We start from the raw sequence: 20,701 nt of genomic DNA on the forward strand, positions 1-20,701 counted from the left end.
TGTCTTTAAGAGGGGAGCCCCCAGCGGTGCTGTTTCAAGCCCTGCGGAACACTCGGCTCCCTCCAGCTCAGAGGGAGAAGAAAAAAAAAGCAGAAAAGAGGCAAGGATTCTCTTCGTTTACAGCCAAGTGGACCTGATCGATGGCCCTTCTGACTTTATTGCGATAATTGATTTATTAGCGATGCTTCCCACCCACACCCCTCGTTTGTGTGTTGCACACACACACACTCGCACGCAAGGCTCTGGCTCGCGTCCCTCCCTCATTTCCAGCTCCTGGGCGAATCTCACAGCAGTTTCAACTCTCCGCCAAAGGCGAGCGGGAGCGAGTGTGTTGGGTGAGTGTGCGTCTGTGTCCCGGCGAGGGTGCGCGCTCGGCGCCGGGAGCGCGGCCAGCCGGGTCCCGCGGCTTTGGGAGGCCGAAAGCTGTCGGGACCACAGTTCGCCGCTGCCCCGTCCGGAGCCAGACTTAGGGGCCAGGGCGGCGCTCAGGGGGCAGCAGGGCCGAACCCGGCGGACCGCACGTCCCACCTGCCAGAGGTAAAAGGCTCGTGCTCAGGGGACTTAGGAAGGGCGCCGCGGTGGGGTCCCTGGTCCCGGGCTCCGGCGGCTCGGAGTCTGGCACTCCCCGCCCCGGCGCGCGCTCGCCTCCCGCCCCCACGCCCCCCCCCGCGCGGAGGCAGGCAGGGGGGCGGGGGGCCGGGCCGCTCTGTGCCAAGGGGCTGGGTTGGGCAGCGCTGCCGCCCCGGACGATGTAAGACTGGCCCGGGCGGGGCGCGGACCCGGACTTTGGCGAGGGCGGCGCGCAGGGGCTGGGGCCGGGGGCGGTGGCGGCGGCGGCGGAGCCGCTGGGCGGAGGGACGGGCGGAGGCGGAGGGCGGGAGGAGGAGCAGCAGCAGCCGCCGCACTCGCGGAGGATGCAGCAGCGGCGGCGGCGGCAGCAGCCACAGCAGCGGCGCGGAGTCCCCTGCGCCCCGCGGCCCGGCCGGGCTGCGGCAGAGGCGGCGGCGCCCCGCGCCGGGTGAGGCCACCGAGACCGTGCGCACCGGTGAGTGGGGTGCGGGGGCCAGGTGGGCGGGGCAGGGGCTCCCCGCCGCCGGCGCCTGCTCCAGGGTGAGAGCGTCCGCGAGCACCGCCCAGGTGAGCCGGGGCTGCTTCCGACCGCGGGGTCGGGCCCCAGCTCGGCGTGCGGAGGTGGGACCCGGCGAGCGGGAGGGAGGCTCCGGCGCCAGTGGGCCCCGCGGGGGATGACCCGTTTGACCCCACTAGCGGACGGGGTACTTCCCACCTCACCCCTGACCAGAGGACGCGCCACGCGGAGCCCTGGAGGCCCCGGGAAAAGCGCGTCTGAGCCCGCCAGCCGCAGGGGGGATGGCCTCCCTGACCCCTTTAAGTTTAGACCCAACAAACCGATCAGAAGCCAGACCACGTGGGGCTTGTCCAGGCAGGACACGGGAAAGCGGTGGAGCGGAGCTTGGGAGTGACTGGGAACTCTCAGACGCCGAAAAGGCAAACAGGACTGAAAAGGCAAACTTCCTCGCCGGCTGGGTCAGAACCAGTTCTCAAAGCCTCAGAGAGGCATGCCCGGTTCCTGAGACTCCTGAGGGCTTTAGAAGTGTGGCTGCGATTGCTGGGAGTGCACTTTAAAAACAAACATTCTTTGTAGTAGTTCATTCATTCATTCTACAAGCATTAGTGGAACGCCTCGTGGTTCCAGGCACTGAGTTTTGTTCCAGGGAGACGTGAGGAGCAGAGCTGGTTCCCGAGCACCAAAAGCTGTCGGTCCACTTTGGGGGCAGCCTGGAGGAAAAATGCAGTCTTGGGTGGAAAAAGAGTAAGGAGACACCCACAAATATTAGTTTGGCACAGTGACATCTGTCTGAAATTCCCCACCTGCCTGAAGTCTGAAGGCCACACCCAGCCCCTGCACACAGTAGGTGCCTGCACACAGTATGACAGTGGAGACCTTCATTTTGACAATCCTCATCCTCCTTATCCCCCTTCTTGAAAGTTCTTACTTGTTCCCTGCCCCCTCTCCTCTCTGGCCAGTCATTCCTGCAGCTTGTTTTAATCACTTTTTGAGTTAAAAGTCAATATTTAATTAACCAAGTAATTACATTCAGCTTACGTTTGAATCTGGCATTTGCACATCTGTGCGTGTCAGGACACCCTCTCTCTCGCCCCTCCATCTGTCCCCTGCCTCTGTCCCACAGAGCCGTCCCCCTCCTTTGGGACAGAGACGGGAGGCTGCTCTGGAGCAGGTTCTCTGGGGGGGACCGAGAAGCAGGTGGGACGGGCTTTTTCTGGAGGACTCCGGGGCCTCTCCCCGGAGCAGGGAGACTTACTCTCGTCTCGTAGTTCATAATGAAGAGCTTGCTTGCTGCAACTCCGCTCCCCATTACAGAACCACTGGAGGGTTTTAATTAAGTTAGAGCCATTCATTACATATAGGAAGAGGGTGGGGAGGACAGGCTGAAGGCGGCTCACCTTGTAAGAGAGGCTCTGCAGCTCTGCTCGTCCCAGGTGGTGGAGAAGGAAAGCTCATCACAGCAGCCTGCCCTGGGGTGTAACCCAGTGCTCTGGTAAGCAGCTCCAAGGGCGGTGGTGGTGAGCTTGGCAGATGGCACATTGGACACTTGCACGTGAAGGACCTTCTTTTCTTAGGCCAAGTTTATGTGCATAAGTGCACGATGTTGGTCTAACTGCGAGGCTGAGGGTCAGTGTGGGTTTGGGCTCTGCACTTGGTGTATATTTATTGGGTTTTTAAATTTGAATTTATGGCTTTTTCTAAAACCCTAATAACATGTTAGGCTTTCAGACTTAAGGGTTGAACGATGAGTTGATTATTACAAAGCTGAGCTCGGAGGAAGGCAGGGTGGCTGCGTGTGAGACCGTACGTGTGCACATGCGTGTGCACACATACATGCATGTGTGGTCCCCATGCCACAGCTCCGTTCGGCTGCTCTCCGGGGACCTAGCTGGTGTGTGGTTGCACACCCTCGCATTTGAAGTGCACCTTTTGACTTGGGGATAGCGCTCCCCTCTTTCCCTACCCCCGATATGTTCCATTTATTTGTTTGGGCCTGCCTTGAGGGGTCAGCTTCCGGTCTGAACTCTATCAAGCCTGTTCTTAGCCTTCGCCCCCTTAGGAAGAGACCAAAGCCGTGTCCTGGCGGAGAACATCGGCTTGTCTGATCAGCTTGCAGTGAAAAGAAAGGGCTGAGTCCAGGCTTAAGGTGGTAGATGACACCGCGGGTTATGCCGTAGTGTGCTCTGAGCCCTCGGGCGTCCTAAATCGTTTAATCCACGCAAACCCCTGAGGAGCGGGTCCTTTGATTGTTGTGAAAGACGAGAAGACCGAGGCGCGGAGGAGACCGGGGGCCGGCAGACAGCTGCTCAGCGGTAGAGCCGGCCTGCGAGAGGCCCTGGCTCCAGAGTTCGCTCTGACCCGCCGCGCTCTCCGCCCTCCGTGACCTTGGCCTTTTTTCCAAATGTGGGAGAAACACATGTGCAGCAGAAGAAAACACATTTAAACAATAAAACTTTGAAAGGCAGAGGCCCTTCAGTAATCCCACGTCTCTCCCAAACCTCCACTGTTTGGGGGCATCTTGGGTTTGTGTTTCGTTGCAAAGCGGGGGGGGGGGGTGCAGGGACGGTGTGCCCTGAGGAAAATAGGCAAAGGGAAACAGCAAATGCGGCTGCCAGAACAAGGGCAGGAGGTCTGAGATGAAGGTTCATGTCCCCCCCCACAACACGTGTACAATGGCAAGAGGGTCATAATTCTCCGAGAGGTGCAGCCCTCTTGTGGCGGGTGAAGGAGTCGCATGGGCCTGCCCCTGGAGGGGTGGGGTGGGGCAGTCCGGGGCTCTTTGGGTCCAGACCCGGTCCTGTGCGCCCAGTGGACGTGGAAGGCGGAGCCTCCCCGGGCTGACCTGCAGGCCTCACCCGGCCTGCCTTCCCTGGGGGCGGGGCTCCCTGGTGATAGGGTCTGGTGGGAAACCTGCCGTGCCCCTGGTCCAGATTCAAGGCGCTATCTAATTGGAAGATCATTAAGATCATTATAATTAATTGGCATCCTGATAAATGGCCTGATGGCCTAATTGGGGTGGTTGCTAGGGAACTAGGCCTCACTTGGAGGCAAAAACGGAAGAGGCCGTGGGCTGGCCGCAGTCGGGCAGCAGGGCTCCCATCCAGCAGCTCGCGGGCAGGGAGCACAGGCTCTGCCCACATCTGCTGGCGTTTACTGAGCAGCTGCTGTGTGCAAGTCGCACATGGACATCCGCACATGGACATCCGTGGGGGGCATTTTCCTGTCGGGACTACAGAGTAATCAGGACCCTTTCGGCCATAAGCAGAGAAAGACAGAAAATTCCGACCGAGCATAAGGAGAAAAGAAGGGGACTTGTTGGCTTTCGTAACTAAAAATGCGAAGATCCAGCTTCAGGCACAGCTGGAGTTGGGCCTCAGATGCTGCCAGGAGAATCCGTCCCTCTCCCTCCAGGGGGCTGGTTCCTCTCTCTCCAGCTCTGAGAGGTGTGCAGGCCTGGGCCCGCGGTCAGGCCCAGACTGCCTGGCTGCCTGCCCGGCAGTGGGGTCTGGACAGTGTTACTGAGGCTTTCTGTGCCCCAGTGTTCTCATTGGCAAACGAGGGTGACCGTAGCACCTGTCTCCCGGTTCGTGGTAAAGGATGAAATGAGATCATCAGTGTCAAGGGCTCAGCCCTGCGTCTGACACAGGCCAGCCCTCAGTGAACGTTGGTTGTTACCATAATGGAGGTGTCCTCTCTGGTGTAAGTCCAGGGGAAAGAGCAAGACCCTTGTACTTCTGAGCCCTGAGCACCTCTCTGATTGGACGGTATTGTGTCATGTGCTCACTCCAAACCAATCACTGGCCGGGAAGACAAAGCCCCAACAATGAGCCTGGGCCAGGCTCCCAAAGCCCCATTCTGGAGCGGAGGGCAGACCGACTGGCCCCTGAAACCCTGTAGGGATCCCAGGGGAAGGGAGCCTGGTTGCTAGGGAGGCAGAGAGCCCATGCCTCCAGTGAGAGGGACACTAATGTGAGAGATGAGGGCGGATGGACCTGTCTCTGTTTGGTCGAGGTGGGGACCGTGGAAACAGCTGCTGGGGGTGCAGCTTCCCCACCCTCTTTCCACCGGGATCAGCAGGCATTGGAGGCCTGACGTTTCTGCCTTGGTCTCTGAAATAGGCAGGCTGGCCTTGATTCTGTACTTGCTGGTGGTGGCCAGGGGCAGTATTTGCCCAGCCTTCCACCATGGTGATCACCTGGTGGTGTTTGTTGAAAAAAAATGAAACCACCCAGTGCTGCTGAGTCCAACTCCCAGGGAGGGCCCTGGATGCTGGGGAGCGAGCCAGAATGCCGCGGTGTTTCATACCAGCAGCAAGGTCTGGGCAAGAGGACCCTGGAGTGTGCAAATTTCATCTTCCTCCCGGGGGCCGCCTGAAGGCAGGGCAAAGGCCGCAAATGAGATCAGAGACATAAAGGTGCTGGAGGACATGCCGGGCAGAATACGGCCGCATCCCTCTCCTTTGTCAGCACGCCCGGGTTTATTGAGCAGCTACTGTGTGCCAGGCCCTGTGCTCGGCATTGGGATGCCCAGGAGAGGACCTGCTGCTGTGGAACTTACACTCCAAAGCGGAGAAGCGGTTAATACACAAGCAAACAAGGCCACAGAGGAGGTTCTGTAGGAAAGTGACAAGTGCTACAGTGGGGAAAAAATATTGATCTGCTGGGAAATGACTGCCTAATGAGGGGGGGAATTGTGGCAGACGGTCAGGGGAGGCCTCTCGAGTGATAACCTGAATTTCAATGATGGGTCGGCCTTGGGAAGATCTGGAGGAAGAGCATTCCAGGTAGAGGGAACAGCCAGCGCAAAGCCCTGGGGGTGGAGAGGAGCGGCTTGTCCTGTTCAAACACATGTAGAAGTGCAGCGGGGTAAAGGGCAGTGAATAAGTGGGAAGGAGGGGTGGGGTCTGTGATGAGAAACACCAGCCATGGGGAGAAGCTCAGATTTTAGTTTAAATGACATGGGAAACCACTGCAGAGTTTCAAATCAAAGACAACAGCATTTGTGTTTTTTTAAAAAAGACCTCAGTGCCCGCCCGGGGAAGTACACTTTGCCAGGGGAGGTGGGACGTGAGGAGGGGAGAGCTCCCATTGGCTGGGACAGGGGTAGTATCTACGGACATCGGAGTGAAGTGAGGAGGCTGAAGGCAGAGCCAGCAGAACTTTCTGGCGGTTTGAATATTCAGGATGAGGGAAGGAGCTATGTCTCTCAACCAAGGTGACTCTGCCCCCCAGGGGACATTTGGCAATGTCTGGAGACATTGTTGATTGTCACACTGGGGAAGGAGGTGCTGCCGGCATCTAGTGAGGAGAGGCCACCCCCCAATGCTGCTAAACCCCTCGCAGTGCAGGTGCGCGGCCAACAGTCTTCGTCCCAAAGAGTCCAAGGTGATGGGGCCGCCTGCTGGGTGGTGCATTCTAAATACAGAACTCTGGGAGAGGAGGTTTGGGGGACGGGGATCCGGAGTTCAGCCGCGGAAACGTCAGGTTTGAAAGAACGCTCGACCTGGGTGTCTGATGGCTCCGTGGGTGCTGGATGCCCCAGTCTGGAGCTGGTTGGAGCTGGCAGCCTATATTGGGAGTCATGGGCACGTCCGGGTCATTTTAAGGCACAGGACAAACACCATCATCCAGGGAGAATGTGTTTTGTTCTCTGGCGCAGTTTTCTCCCCCCCCCCGCCCCCCCAATCCGGGCCTGTCATACATCTATTTAATGAATATTTTTAGCACAGCCCACATGCTCACCTCTTTATGGCACTCCTGAGAAAGTCCCAAAGGCCCAGGCGGAGCCTCCCCTTGTCCGTCTCCTCGTTGCTCTGTGATTAGCAGACAGAGCTAAATACGCAGAACTCCGCCACAGATGTCCTTGGGAGACTGCTGAAGGTCATGCAGGATCTTGGGCTTCATGGGCCGCATGATGCCTCCTGCGGCACGGTCTTTGGAGCTTCTCCAGCCCAGACCCAAACTTTATGGAATTAATTTCTTCTGACCAGAGACCATCGCTGTTCTGAATTCTCCACGGTCTCTTAATACGATTCCGAAACGCATGCTGCCCGGTGACCCTGGCCTCTGACATGGAGCTTCATCTTATAAAAGGCCTGGCCCCCTGCTTTGCACACCTAGGCCCTGCTTAGCCCTTCAGTTAATTCTGTCCCAAACTCAGAGTCATTATGAGCCAGTCGTGTGCATGTGAGAGTTGATGGGCAGGGCCATCCTGGGGGACCCTGAGCCGTGCCCCGGCCATTTGACCAGGTGGACGCCAGATGTGTGAGGGGAAGAACGTGGCCAGCAGCCCTTCTCATTGGCTCCCAGTCCGGGGGCGACTTGACCCGCCTCCGTGGCCAGAAAAGGAGAACTCTTTGAAAGGAGATTGAAAACACTGTCAGCCCACAGAAGTTCAGAAGACGTTCACGCTCCGATGAAAACCAGATCATCCAAAACTGCTTCTGGCCTGCTCTGGAGACAAACCCTCGCCGCAGGCTTCTGAATGCAGGCCACTCATCTGGACATTTCAGAGAATGGGTGAGCTTACTAGTATTCTTAGCAGCTTGGCGTTCTAATCGTTTGACTGTGAATCAGGATGGATTCGCTGCAAATTAGAAGTCCTAGCTGAGAGTAGTTTACACAGTGGAAACATTTAGTTCTTACATAACCGAGTCGAAAGCAGGAGAGCCCAGGGGCCAGTTCGTCAGTACAGTAATGTCACCAGGGACCCGAGATCTTCCTGTCATTAGTTTCTCTATCCTCAGTATGCCTTTGACCCTGCTGCTTCACCGTCTCAAAATGGCTGCTGTGGCTCCAGGCATCACCCCCCATTAAAAGTGGGAATAAAGAGCAGGACTCCTTGCTGCCTCTCTTTTAATCAGGGAGCAGACTCCTTCCAGGAGCATCCCTACCCCAGCAGACTTTGCTTTATGCCTCGTTGGCCCAGGGCTGGTTTTTATAGTTAATTCAAAACCAAACACGAAGGGAAATGAGCTTTTCATGTTTGACTTAGCTCAGTGGTTCCCCAAATCAAGCAGGTTAGACACCCTCTTATAGCAAATATTTTTTCCAGGTTTGCCTGAAATAAATTTATAGGTAATATAACCAATCTACACACTTTTTTTATCAGTAAAATACCTGGACTGGAACTTAAAGGGAAAGTGATTTATCATTACACGTACACATGCAGCATACAAATGCTCAGGCGCAACTACATTAGGAGACGTAACAAAGCAATCAGATGCTCACATTAGTGTGGAATCACATCAATCCGATGGCTACACATGCAGTGGGATGTGGATGTGTGGTTTTGGCAGCTCAGCCACCGCACATGGTACAGCCTTCCACGATGTGATTTTCCAGAATAGTGAGCAATCTACTGAAATTTCCAAAGGCTTTTCACCTCTCTGAGTGTAGGACGTTAGAATCGTGCTGGGAATGGGCACAGCACTGTGCCCACTGCACTGTGCGGAGAGCGGTGAACTACCCCGCATCCTGGCTCTGCCCACTGGATGCCAGAAGCGTTGCCAGTCTGTGTGACAACCAGAAACTCCCCCCAAATTCCTGAGAACGCTGCTCCGAGGAGTGATTTCGTGCTGTGAGAGCAACGGGCTTAGACTAATAACTGGGTTTTTTTTGCCAGAACAGGGGAAGGTCCCCCTCCTGAACAAAGTTGGGGTCCACTCTGTCACCCAAGGGCCACCCACAATCTCTGCCTCAGAGCTGTCCCCCAGCTCCTCCTCGTTGACACAATCCTGCAATGTCCTGGCCCGGCCAGGGAGACGACCCCACGAGATTATCACGGACCCACCTCTCCAGCAAATGGGGTTAAGAGTTTCTGGGTCGATCCAGGTCTCAGTGGCTGCCACCCAGGCAGGAGCTGAGCGAAGTGCAGGAGGCATTACAGAGGACCCGTGTGCTGTCATGGCTGAGAGCTTGGGCCCTGGGAGCACGCTTCCCGGTCCAAATCCCAGGCTGGCGGTGCGTGGTAGGTGGGCGGAGCTGGGCAAGTCGCTGCCTCTCTCCGAGCCTCACATCCACGTCCTGCGAGTGGGGATCACCGCCGTGGCTCCCTCCCAGAGGTTTTCTGAGACACCGGAACAGGATGCAGGCTCGGAGAACTTGCTTCAGAAAGGCAGGAATCCTTATTCCTGCCATCCTCGTTCTTATTGCTCCGCCTTCCAGATCCTTTGTTAGCTTTTTACAAATTGAGATACCATGGACACCTTCTGCTGGTTTTAGTCACGCAACGTAACAATTTGATGTAGGTCTATATTGCCAAGTGAGCACAAGAATAAGTTGGAGATCCATCGCCTCACGTAGTTACAGTTTGTTTTCTTGTGATGAGAGCTTTTAAAATCTGCACTCTAGCAACTTGCAAATAAGCAACAGAGTACGGTGAATCGCGGTCACTGTGCTGCGCATTACTTCCCCAGGATTCATCTGTAGTCAGTGGAAGTCTGTGCTTTTTCATCTCCTTCACCCAGTTTCCTCACCCCCCAACACACACACACACACACACACACACACACACTAATGTAAGTGAGGTCACACAGTGTTTGTCTTCCTGTGACTTACTTCACTTAGCATAATGCCCTCGTGGCCCATGCATGTCGCAGATGTCAGGATTTCCTCCCTTTTTAGCTGAGTAATATTCTGTCGTGCGTGTGCACCACATCTTGCCCTGTCCATCGGCCAGTGGACTCCGAGTTTCCCTGTCTTGGCTACTGGGAAGGGTGCTGCAGTGAACATGGGCGTGCAGAGGTCTCTTCGAGGCAGTGGTTTTGGTTTTGGATGACTACCCAGAAGTGGGATTGCTGGATCATTTGGCAGTTCTCTGTTTAATTTGGGGGGAACCTCCATACTGTTTCCCATAGTGGCCGCACCAAGTCCTTGTAACTCTTTGAGATGCTTTTGCACCTGGTCTTCGGTTGGTCCTTCCGGCCACACTGCCCGTGAGAAAGGCCCCTGGTCGCTCCTGCAGGTGAGGGAAGTCCAGCTCAGAGAGCTGACAGCAGTGGAAGGCGTAACTGAGCTTAGAGCTCAGTTCTTTCCTCGGCTTCCTGAGTCAACAGTCTACACCACGCCCCGCTCCCAGCCGGCCCCACCCACCTCTCCCAGGCCTCAGGGCCTCGGTGACGGTGACGCTGACTCCAGAGAAGAGCACACCTGGGGACTGACCCACAGGACAGGGCCCTGGCCGAGCCGGCAGCCCAGGGCGAGGCTCGTGAGAAGAGCAGGGGTCCCTAACAAGCAGCCTCCAGGGGGCCTCTGAAGAATCCAGTTCCAGGCCCCACGCCAACCAATGAAATCAGCCACCGGGGGAAAAGGGGGCGGGGCTGGGGCGGCCTGGGCGTCTGGGTGTTTTGCCGCTCCCAGGCGATTCCGTTTGCAGCCGAAGCTGAGGACACCTGAGGCAAGAAGAGAGGTGCCGGATGGGGTGCCTCCGGCCAGGCACTTCTACAAAGTCCCCGAAGGGCTCCTAGGTGGTGGCAGCTCCTTGAATAAAGCCCACCCTCCCTCCCTCCTTGCTGTCCCTCCGAGACTTGCAGGGACCTTGTGTGTCTCATTCACCCTTCATCCCAGCACCTGCAACAAAGCCTGGCACGCTGAAGGCCAGGAAATATTTTTTGGATGAAGGAATCAGGAAAGGAGGCTTGGGAGATTCCTGGTGGGTCTGAATGTATATTTGGGGAACCTTGCTCAAAGGTGACCGCTCAGGGCAGAGGAGTGGACCCTGTTTGTCATTCGCAGGAAGTACAGGCGGGAGTGGAGAGGGATGCTTCCACTGGGCTGGGTTTGGTGCTCACACCGTCCCCTCTGGCCACAGCAAGGACATCACGCCCTGCAGACGGCTGGCGGATGCTGCAGTCCTGACCAGCCTCAGGCCCCGTGGGAGGATGTGAGAGTTAATCTGGGAGATCAGCGTGGTGACGTGCTAATGAGCGTTCTGCCTGTGCCCCCAGAAAGACAACTCTCTCCGCTCCAGTTGTCCCCTCCCTGAAGGGAGCTGTCACCGAGCAGGAGACCAGCCTCTCCCGTCTCTTCTCCCCACCCCATTCTCCTTCCACTCGCATTTCCTGGGCCCTTTCCACGTGCCGGGCGGTGTTCTGAGTGCCGGCTCCTGTAACAACGTTCTACGAAGTGGGGTCTTCGCCCGTTGGGGCCGCTGTAGCAGAACAGCAGGCTCCGGAGGCTTACAGGCAGCAGAGACTTCTTTCTGCCTCTTCTGGAGGCCGGGAAGTTCAAGGCAAACACGGCAGTAGATTCAGGGTCTGGAGAGAGCCTGCTCCCTGGTTCACGTGTGCCTCACTAGACGTGTCCTTGCGTGGCAGAGGGCAAGGGCGCTCAATGGAGTCTCTTTCGTAAGCACACGAACGCCATTCATGAGGACTCCACCCTCTGACCCGCCCACCTCCCAGACACATCACCTCCAGCGCATCCTTCACACCAGCCGGCCGGCCGCACTTCTCGGGACAGTGCATTGCAACTCTGTTTCCAATGACGGTAGAATCTGGTAGCGTTGCCTTTGTCGGTTGCCAAGCTTGGGGTCGTCACAGCAGCCCTGTTCAGCAGGGCCCGTGATTTTCATAGTTGAGGAAACTCGGGCACTGTGGGTGGTGGTCCTGCTCGAACTGGAGCTCCTTAAGCCTGTTCGTCCCTGCTCCATCCGAGCTTGGCTTGGCGGCGATTTGAATCAGTGACTGAAAGAATGAATGAACGATGCACTCTTCTAAGCGTTCATCCGATTAAAGCCGTCGGCCCCAGGAGACCAAGAATGCTGACTCATCGTAGGTCGCTGGTGCCCTTCCAGTTGGAGGAAGGGCTCTAGCCCGTGTCTCTCAGGGGTTCTTTGGTTGTGTTTCTGCTGCGCAACAGAGCACCCCCAACGCTGTGTTTTAAAGCAGCCGCAGTTCATTTCTAATGAGTCTGTGGGTTGCCGGGGGTGGCTTCTACTTCGTGTGGTATCAGCTGGTGGGTCCGACATGGCTCCACTCAGGTGGTCGGTGGCTCGCGCTGCTCACAAGGCAGGGGCTCAGTTGGGGCCATCCGCTGAATGGCCCTATTCTCCTCCACGTGGCCTTTTCTCGCACCTGCTTTGGCGTCCTCACACAGTGTGGGAATCTCAGGGTCGCCTGACTTCTAAGCCTGCAGAAAGGAGAGCCGCCAGGCCTTCTTAAGCTTCTTTCACTTAGGACATTCCAGGGACCTCAGGGCAAGAGTTGCTGGCAGCCCCCTGCAAGAGGGGTTCAATGGGCCGAATGCACCCCTGCTCTTTCCTGCTGCCCTTGACTCCATGTGAGAGTCAGGGCCCCAGTGAGAGTCTGATTGGCCAGTTTCGGTCACATGATCACCCCTTGGCCACATGGCGAGAGAGGATAGGGCCTCTTGGCAGGGGAGAGAGTCCTCGAAAGGAAATTGGGGTGCTGTTGTCAGAAGAAGGGGACCAGATGCTGGGCAGACAAAAGGGGGTTAGAGAGCCTTCCATGGCCCCTCAGTCATCAGCTCTGCCTCAGGATGAGCAGTGAACAGTTTTAAGTGAATGAATGAATGAATGAATGAATGAGTGAATGGAGGATGGATGGGTGGATGGCTGAGTGAATGAATTTCTAAAGTCTAGTGTGAGTGGAATGCCCAGATCTGTATGGCAGCTGTTCAGGGACAAGGGCCCTGTAGCTCAGGCACTGCTGGCAGTCTGGGGGCCCTGTTCACCCGATGGGGCTAAGCCAGCCCCCAGAATCCCTGCGGCACCTCGGCATCCCCCCCACCCCCAGGAAGGGGGCGATTGGAGCTGACCCCTGGAAGGGAGAGCGAGCGTGGTGACGAGGGAGCAGCTGGCACAGTGGGTGTGCTCCCCGCTCCCCAGTCCTCGCCCCCAGGGACACTGGCAGCCCGGCTCTGCCCCCTCTCTCGCGGCCGCTGTACGCACGGCACACCTGGAGGCACCCAGGGAGGCCCCCGGCGGCGGCGGTGGCGGGGAGACCGCCAGTGGGAGACACTGATCCCGGCTTGAAGAGCACCTCTGACCCTCGGCTGTGCTCCCGCTTGATGGTCTATTTCCAGCTGCTAATTAGGTTGCACAGCACGCCGGCGTTGGAAATGGACCTGTCATTCCAGATCCTCCCGACTCGCATCTCTATATTTAGCGGGTTATTTGGTAAAAGTAGCTTCAGACTCCCTTCCCGCCTGTGAGGACAAGCTTCTCAAATAATTGTCCGCATCAGACCGTTTCCAAGGTGAGCTAATGAGAAGCTGTCTGCTAATGGCAGGGGCATGGCGGGTGAGGACGGGGCACGCGGCTGTGGATGGGGCAGAAAGGAGGACATAATTGGATTATTCATAGCGGCCAGTCAAAATAGCCCTTTATCCCTTTCATGTTCTTCTTGAAGAAAACTGCAATCTTTGGAAACATAAGAACGTGTTCCGCGGGGAGGAACGGGACTCAGAGAGTGTGGGGTTAAAAGTGGGGAGGGGGTGTGTGTGGCTGGGACCGTCCCCCTGGCAGAGGCCGCCAGCACTGGGGGCCGGCCCACAGTTAGGCGTGAATGATGTCCCTGTTCGGCGGACTTTATTGCTTTTGGCCAGAGGCCTTTTGCAGAAATAACTTTGTAACTTGCTGCCAGGGAAGCTTTTGTCCACAGCTAAGACAAAAGAACAAAGAACAAAAGTGGGCATCTCTATCTGATCCCCACTTTCCCTAAACGCCCAGGAAGGGCAGCAGGTGTGACCTGCCTGGCAGGCGTGGGCAGGGGGAGGGCGCTGTCCAGCCTCACCTAGGCCAGGCTGCCACTCCTGCTCCCTCCTCCCGCCAGACTGATCCTCATCCTGCCCTTCACACAGGCCGAGCTCATTTCCGCCACAGGGCCTTTGCACAGCTCTTCCCTTTGCTTAGAAAGCATTTCATCCATGCTGGCTTCTCACCCGCCCTCTGTTCTCAGCTCAAACAGCGCCTCTTCCTAAAGGCCCCCCGAGTTTATTCTCTGTCCTGTCACCTGATAGTGTCCCTCAAAGCTCTTAAGAAAATCTGAACTTTATCTTTGTTAATTGTCCATCTTCCCCACCAGAATGTCAGCTCCCCGAGGACAGGGGCCTGGTCTGCCTCACAACCAGCATCCCACACGGCACCTGGCACACAGTAGGTGCTCAGAAAACATCAGGTGGCTTTGAAGGGCTGCTAACGGTCCCCCAACCTGACTCCAGGGGGACTTTGTGTGGCCTGCTCGATGTTTAAAAGGCATTGAAGTGTTTTCACTTTGGAATCTGTGTGTCCCCAGGGTGGCCCTGTCCCCACCCTCCCCTGTTCCCCTAAATCCAGGCCACTCATGTAATTCTCCCCCCTGGCCCTGCAGGCCCTTGAGTTCCTGTCCCCACTTTAGACAAAGGCCACTGCAGACAGGTGTCTCTCTGCAAAGGTGACCAGACAATATCCAGACCTCTTGTGAGCCCCAGTCCGCTGGGCTCCGGGGACCCAGTGCACTGTCTGGACCGAGGGGTGGCGCTCTTTCTAGGGGCCCAGGGGTGGTTGTACATGAGTTCGAATCCCAGTGAGCAGGTCATCCCCTTTTCTGCTCTCCTTCGAGCCCGACATCAAGGAGGAGGTCCCATGAACCCCTCCTCCCTGGCCTTCAAGGAGGCCTGTGCCCCTGGCAAGACAAAGCTCGGTGCCCTTGGCCAGCAGGAATTGAACCACAAGGTCATCGCGGGTTGGCATCTTAGTGTCATTCTCCGTTTATGGCACCGGTGTCACGTGGGGGCTATCCGGCTGTGCCCAGAGACACTTGGGACGGTCGCAGCTGGGTGTGGGTGTAACAGGTGGAGAGACCAGGGGTGCTGCTAAACAGCCCACAGCGTGCAGGAGGGCCCACGAGGCACCCCGTGGCCTGGCCCCATGGTCAGTAGGGCCCAGTGAGAGCCCCGGTGCTCCTTCCCCGTGGGGGAAGAAGCCTTCCTTTGTCCATAAATGTACTGAAATGAGCAAGGGAGTGAATGAAAGCTAAGTCTGGGGCCACTGAGAGTGCAGGTGACAAGCAGAACTTTCCGAGACCCCGACATACGGCTGGAGGGCGGGGGGCAAAGGTCAGTCTGCCGCCCCTTTCAGACCAGACCATCTGCTTTACACCAGAAGCCCCTGCCGCTGGGAACTTCCCAGGAGTCGATTCTGGAGCAGGCGGCAAAGCTGCACAGTCTCGGGCTGAGTTCTGGCAGGTTGGGGGCTGTGGGCGCCTCCCCCTGCCCCCGAAGCCAGGCACTGGCACCGTCCCTCCCCCACCTGGCCCTGGAGCCCTGGCCTGGTGTCTCCCTCCACAGACAAGCCAGCGGCCACCTGGTGAGCCTGGGGACAGACAGCCGCTTCCACGACCACAGTGGCCCTGAGCTCATAGGGTCAAAGGGCAGAGCCTGAGGGCGTCACTTCTCACAGCACCCGGGGTAGGGCCGGGGACGTTAGGGCCCCTTTCCCCCAGTCAGCGCCCACACTTCTGCTGGGCTTCATTCGGCAGCCTCCCTTCTACCAAAGAGGAAGAAAGAGGGAAGTTTTGGTTTGTTGGTTTGTTTGTTTGTTTGTTTGTTTTTAAGTGAGAATAAAGATGTGTTCTGTGCTGATACAATGAGAGAAGACCGTTCTCTGATGTAAAGAGGGGAGGTGGTTGCGGCAGCTTCCGCGTCCGGGGCCAGCCTGCTCCCTTTGGAGCCCTCTGCAAACGCCCCCTTGAGTCAGCCCCTTCGGGTCGCATGAGGAGGAGTGGGGCTGGGGGCAGCCTTCAGGCCCCCCCAGGCAGGGATCTGAGAACCGTATGCGGGCTGGGGAGCGTGGCAGAGGCAGAGAGGCGGAGTCTGAGGCACCGGAGTTCCACTTCCCAGCAAGGGTGATGTGCTGGGGGCTGGGGGACACCCATGGGCTCTGTCCCCCTGCCAGGCCCAAGCTCCCATGACTCGGCAGGGCCCACTGTGTTTCCCCAGACGGCAATGGGGTGCCCCACATCCAGTGTGACCTGGAGACCCCCCCATTGAGAGGTGGGGTCCGTGTCCCCCCCTTGAATCTGGCCCAGCTTGCGAATTGCGCAACACCGATACAATGTGGTAGAAGCGGTGCCCGGGGACATCTCAGTGGAAAAGGAGGGAGAGCACCACCCGGCCACTGGGACCCTTGAATTTGGGGACACAGCTGCCACATAAGAAACCAGACACCCGCTCAGACTGCCATGTTTCAAGGAAGGCCAGGCCATGCAGAGGGGATCCCCGAGGTCCCGGCTGATGGCTGGCATCAGCTGTCAGAGGGCTCCAGGCCCAGGCTCCTCGGTCTTTTCTGTTGTGGCCTCAGATGTCATAGGGCAGAGGCCAGCCCACTCCTGCCGGGTCCTGTCCAATTTCTGAGCTCGCCTCCCTGAACATAAAAAAAAAAAAAACGAGAAATAAAAAGCAAAGCTTTTATTCTGGCTTTGGGGGTAAGTTGTTGTGCAGAAACAGCAATGGGAGCCCTGGGCACGTGCCAGTCTTCCCTTCATTCATTCATTCATTCATTCATTCATCAACACCCAGAGTCTCACTTCTCACCCCTCCACTGTCCCCACGCTGGTCCACGGCAGTGTCTCGCCGGCCTCCCTGCGTCCACCTGCACACCCGAAGTCTGCTCTCACACACGGCCAGGAGCACCCTATTAAAGCCTGCCTCTGATCTCGGCACCCCCGGGGCTAGGACCCGCCTGGTCCCCTCTTACTTCGAATATTAGCCTTCTCCTCACTCCGCTGCACCCCAGCGGTGCTTGCTTACTGTGTGTTCTCAAGCACCCAGGCCCGGCCCCACCTCGGGACATTGGCACCTGCTTTTCCCCCGAGCCTGGAACCCTGTTCCCCTGAAGGTCTGCCAGGCACATTGCTCCCCCGCTCTCAGGACGCTGCCCAATGTCAGCTCAGAGGCAGGCCTTCGATGACCGCCCCCCCTCCATTAAAAACCACAGCCTTTGCCCACTAGAACTTCAGCCTCGGTCTCCTGCACCTTGTCTCCTTGGGGTTTATCGCCTCGTGCGCCTGTCGCTTATTTGGGTGCCTGATCCGTGACAGCTTTTCATTTCCGGATCCTCAGCAGGGAGCACAGGGCCCGTGCACAGTAGGTGCTCAGTAAATATTTGTTGACTGGAAGAATGAGGACCCCAGCTGTGCCAGGAGCTGGGGCTTTGGGGTTAGAAAGAAACAGCCCCCACCCTCGTGCAGCTTCCAGTGGGAACGACGGCCCCCGACAAGGGAAAAGCCGGAAGAGAGGTGCACACGAAGGGACCGCAGGCTGTGGTGAGCGCTGTGCAGACAGTGCACGCGGGTCGAGGCCGGGAGTGACAGAGGAAGGCCGGGGCAGGCTCTCTCCCCGCTGCCCCGTCAGCATCCCAGACCTGAAGGCTGTGCCCAGGGAATAGCCTGGTTTTCTTGGCAGATGAAGAAACTCTGAGGCCACATCAGAACCAGAATTCATGCCTCCCGTGCCCCCACTTCTTCCACTTCTCTGCACCTCTCTTCTTTTATCTATATCTATTATCTTTATTTATAACAGATGAGAATGAGGGGAAGTTTGCCTTTGTCGAGGCTGAGAGCCGGGCCCAGGCCCGGGACTCGAAGGCTGTGCTGGCAGGTGTGTCTGTGCAGAAGGTGGCTGGGATGCCACCTGAGTAACACTCTGCCTCCAGCTGGCTCTGCCGTTTGGCCTCATTTGGTTTCGAGTGACAGAGAAAGCTACTCAGAGGGACCTCGGGAAAAAAGAATTTGATTCACGTCCCTAAAGAGTCAACTTGTTGAGAAACTTGACCTGGAAAGAAAGGAAACTAGATGAAGGACATAGAAGAATCTATTGGTGCAAAGAAATGAATAAAGGACCCAGAGGTAAACCTCCTTCAGGCTTAGCTGGATCCAGGTCCCCAGAGTTGTCAGGAACCAAGGACGTCCATTCGCACCTCTGTTCTCTCCTATGTGTTGACTTCCCGCCAACTCCATGTGAGGCAAGGTGAGTCGGAGTCTGCCCTTGTCCTTGTGTTGCAAAGATGTGGGATAAGTTAGCCAGTTGGAAAGAGTAGGTACCTCTCTCTATTTAGGCCAAAGTGCCTGAATTACTCTGGTTGGTCAGTCACTGAGGAGTGGAGATTGGAAGGCCCTGATTGGCTCAGGTCTGGGACCCATGGTCTAGCCTTGGAGCTGTGTTGCTGGGACCTAATCTGAACCTGAGAGACGATGGATCCGGGAGAACAGGGTCCCAGAGGAAAACTGGGCACTATTGTAGAAAATAGAGTGAGAAAATGCTAGGTGGCCCACAGCCAACATTTAGTGGGTGCCTACTGCATACAGCTCTGTTGTAAAGGTTTCACAGGCACTGAGCAGTTTCATCCTCCCCACTCTATCTGTGCTGTTTTTGGTGCCACCTTACAGATGGAGACACTGAGGCCACAAGAGGTTAAGTGACTTGCCCAACAGCTGGTAGGCAGTGGAGCCAAGATTCAAACACAGGCCGTCTGGCTCCAGTTGCCATCTTAACCCCTTCTCCAGCCTGGTACTGGCTGTGTTTCCCCCCAGCACCTGTCCATCCACCTGCCTGCCTTTCTCTACTCTGTCAGCTCCGTGAGAACAGAGATTTGTGGCTGGTTCTTCCCACTGGCCATGAAACAGTATGTGGCATTGAACACACGCTCAAACACTTGAGCATGTGAATTACATGGCCTCTGGAACAGCCACTCACTTGACATGCAAACCCTTGTGATGCTCAGCTTCCCAAGACTCCAAACAAATCCCTCGTTTCTAAACTTTCTCTGAGCTCTATATACATAATCCGTGACCCCGATCTAACGGTTCCCCTGTGGTTGGCCATTCCTCCGATCCTGTTTTCTGACCCTTCTCACCTTTAGCTGGAGACATTCGACCCAGCTTCTGATACGCAGGCCCCTTAGAATCTCAGCTCCACGAGGGCAGGGACGTTTTTCCCCACTGTTCGATCTGCAGCACCAAGAACTGTGCCTGGCACACAGTGGACACCTGAGAATTTCTTGTTGCGTGAATAGTTTTGTGGGCTCCTGGGTTTGGAAGCCCTTCTCTTCAGGTCCTCCTTTCCTTTGCAGGTCCTGCACCCTGGTCTTGAAATCTGATCTTATCCCCGCTCCCTCGGAGGGACCCTTTTTCTGTCCCCTGCCTTGCTCTCCAGAGCTGGCTTGGTTCTCGGCCTCCAGCTGGAATTCCAAGAACAGGCAGACAGGCACTGGGGGCCCTGGACCCGGGGAGCAGAGACAGAGAGGGTTTGTGGCCTGTAGGTCCCAGGAGCTCCTGTCCCTTTCGTTGACACCCCTGCAGGGGAGGAGGGGAGGCTGAAAAAGAGCCTGTGGCCAGGAAGACGGGGAGACGCCAGAGGAGTGTAAGGTTTAACAGATGTGCCTGTGTCATCCCCTGTCTAGACAACTTGTGGGCTTGTGAGGCTCGGGACCACACATTTCCACCCCGCCCACCCTGCCTGCTGCTGGCTCCAGCCGCTTCCCCTCCCTGCGGTACCCTGCACTGCACCCCCTTCTCCAGAGTCTACCCACTTCAGTCCTTCGTTCTTCTTAGACTTCTCCAACTTGACTCTGTAAGGACTCCTGCAGGCAGCCCTCCCAGACTGCCCCCAGGCCAGCAGTTTCCCCCTTCTTTTTCCTGCTTGTGCAACACACTTAACCTCAGCCTCTGGGATCACTGGTCACTTTCCAAGTGAGCATAGGAGTCAAGAGGGGGCTCTGGGGTCAGAGCGTCTGGGTACAAGTCTCAGCTGTGCTGTCTGCTTGCTGTATGGGGCTGCAGGGAACAGATGATGACCCCCAGTAAAGGTGTGAGCAGAGTGTAAGAAAATGAGAAATACAGGTTCCCTGGGGCTGGGGACAGCAGCGAGCGTTTTCTGGAACCTGGAGAGGGCCACCACAGGAGCTGCGGCCCTCACTAAAAGGCAAGGGAGAGGTGCGGCCATTTCCCAGAAACAGGGCAAAGAGGAGATCTGGGAAGTACCCAGGCCCCTGTCTCTCCCCACCCTCCCTCCCCCTGGTGGCATTCCCCTTGGCCAGACTCTACCAGGAGCCAAAGAGTAGGGAGCCCGTTAATGTGGTCGGTCCAAGTGAACCCCCCAGGGCACAAGAGAGGAGGTTGACGGGTGAGTCAAGGGCCGGTGTTGGGTGCTTCAGTGGCGCGACCTTGGACAAGCTCTCGAACCTCCCCCTGCCTCCGCTTGCTCATCTGCAGTTCATCATGTCCGGGGGACAGGAGCCAGCACAGGAAAAGTGTTGGGAATTGGGCAGGGCCCAAGATAAGCACACCATAAATTTTAGTTTTCCCTCATCGCTCTTGTTTGGGGGAGTTGTTGTGTTGGTCTGGGTTCTTCCTGTTGCAAATGACAGCCCCAACTCAGACACGCTTAAGCACAAGGGCCCCCCGTCTGAGCCCATGACTGGCTGCAGGGTGCATCTTGGTTCTGCCTGGTGTTACCAGCAACCCACCCTACAATGTCTCCTCGCCCTCTCATTGGCCAAGACCTGGGTCACATGTCTGTCTCTGGGCCAATCACAGGAGCTAGAGATCGAAGGTGCTGATTGGCTGCAGCTGGGTCACATGCCCCACCCTACATTGAGATTGCACAAAATCCAAAG

At 56.9% G+C, this 20,701-nt stretch overlaps 1 protein-coding gene across 2 annotated transcripts in view; it reads left to right on the forward strand.

Moving 5' to 3' along the window:
• The first annotated feature begins 415 nt into the window (after positions 1-415).
• SULF2 (sulfatase 2) overlaps positions 416-20,701 on the forward strand; it is a 99,723-nt gene continuing 79,437 nt past the window's right edge. Inside the window, exon 1 of one of the 2 annotated variants that reach the window (XM_045833149.1) lies at positions 416-537. The gene's annotated coding sequence lies outside the window, so the exon portion shown is untranslated. Of the gene's footprint in view, positions 538-898; positions 1,046-20,701 lie in introns of those variants that run through there. The other variant, XM_045833148.1, reaches the window with a different exon arrangement.

This window comes from Phyllostomus hastatus, unplaced genomic scaffold (assembly GCF_019186645.2).
Source record: "Phyllostomus hastatus isolate PE091 unplaced genomic scaffold, TTU_PhHast_1.1 phas_contig_17, whole genome shotgun sequence".
Classification (NCBI taxonomy): Eukaryota; Metazoa; Chordata; class Mammalia; order Chiroptera; family Phyllostomidae; genus Phyllostomus; species Phyllostomus hastatus.